A 2170-nucleotide genomic window follows, 5' to 3' on the forward strand; every position below is an offset into this window, starting at 1 on the left:
TAGCATGATGAATACTGTACTACCTATCACCTTAATACTAATGTTGAATGTAAATGGCCTAAATGCTTCTCTTAAAAGATACAACATGACAGAATGGATAAAAATCTACCAACCAAGTATCTGCCATCTTTAAGACACTCATCTAATACATAAGGACTCACATAAAGTAAAAAAGTGGAAAAAGATATTTCATGCAAATGGAAACCAAAAGCGAGTAGGAATAGCTATTCTCATATTAAAAAGAAAAAAGCAGACATTAAAGCAATAAAAGTTAAAAAAGAAAAAGGGGGGCATTATAAAATGATAAAAGAATTAGTCTAATAGGAAAGCATCACAATCCTAAATAGGTATGCATCTAACACTGGAGCACCTAAATTTGTAAAACAATTACTACTAGGCCCAAGAAATAAGATAGATAGCAACACAATAATAGCAAAGTATTTCAGTATTTCACTGACAGCACCAGACAGATCATTAAGACAGAAAGTCAGCAAAGAAACAATGGACCTAAATTATACCCTAGAACAAATGAAGTTCACATATATTTACAGAATTTTCTACTCAACTACTGCAGAATATACATTTTATTCCTCAGTACATGGAAAATTCTCAAAGATAAAACATATGATATGCCATGAAACAAGTCTCAGTAAATTTAAGAAAATCAAACTTTTATCAGGGACTTTCTTTTTTTGTGTATATATATATATATATACACACAACATATATATATATGTTGTTGATAAATATATATATATATATATATATACACACACACACACATATATATATATTTATACACACATATATATATATATATTTAATTGTGCTTTAAGCTCTGGGGTACATGTGCACATCCTGCAGAATTGTTGCATTGGTACACACCTGACATGGTGGTTATCAGGTACTGTCTGAGACCACAGTGGAATAAAATTGAACATTAACTGGAAAAGGAACACTGAAAACTTTACAAATACATGGAAATTAAATAATCTTCTGAATTATCTTTGGCTCAACATTGATATCAAAATGGAAATTTAAAAATTCTTTGAACTGAACAATGGTAGTGACACAATCTATCAAAATCTTTGAGATACAGCAAAAATGTTGCTAATAGGAAGGTTCAAAGCATTTAACACATCAAAAAGTCTGTAAGAGTGCAAATAGACAATCTAAGCTCACATCCCAACGAACTAGAGAAATAAGTATCAACCAAACCCAAAACTAGCAGAGAAAAAGAAATAACAAATATCAGAGCAGAACTAAATGATCTTGAAACAAAAAAACCCACAAAAAATAAATGAAACGAAAAGATGGTTCTGTGAAAAGATAAACAAAATAGATAGATAATTAGTGAGATTCACTGAAAAAGAGTGAAGACGTAAATAAGCTCAATTAGAAGAAACAAAACGAGAAATATTACAACAGCTACCACAGAAATAAAAAAGAACATTTAAGGCTATTATGAACACCTTTACACACAAGAACTAAAATATCTAGAGGAGATGGATAAATTCATGGAATGATAAAACTCTCCTAGATTTAGTCAGGACTAAATAGAAACTCTGAACAGATCAATAAAAAGTAGAAAGATTGAAATGGTAATTTTAAAATTTGCCAACAAAAAATGTCCAGGACCAGATGGCTTCACAGCTGAATTCTATCAGACATTCAAAGAAGAATTGGTACTGAGGCTATTGGAAACTATTACAAAGTATAGGGAAAGAGGGAATTCTTCATAAATGATTCTATGAAGCTAGTATTACCCTATTACCAAAATCAGGAATGGACATAATAAAAAAAGACAACTGTGAGTGAGAACATATGGTGTTTAGCTTTCTGGTTTTTTGTCAGTTTGTGGAGAATGATGGTTTCCAGATTCATCCAATTCCTAAAAAGGACACAAACTTATCGTTTTTTATGGATGCATAGTATTCCATGGTGTATATGCACCACATTTTCTTTGTCCCCTCTATCATTGATGGGCATTTGGGTTGGTTCCAGGTCTTTGCTACTGTATACAGGGCTGCAATGAACATATGTGTGCATGTGTCTTTATAGTAGAATGATTTATATTTCTTTGGGTATATACCCAGTAGTGGGATTGCTGGGTCAAATGGAATTCCTATTTCTAGATCCTTGAGAAATTGCCACACTGTTTTTCACAATG

The sequence above is a fragment of the Cebus imitator genome, unplaced genomic scaffold, assembly GCF_001604975.1.
Source record: "Cebus imitator isolate Cc_AM_T3 unplaced genomic scaffold, Cebus_imitator-1.0 Scaffold570, whole genome shotgun sequence".
Classification (NCBI taxonomy): domain Eukaryota; kingdom Metazoa; phylum Chordata; class Mammalia; order Primates; family Cebidae; genus Cebus; species Cebus imitator.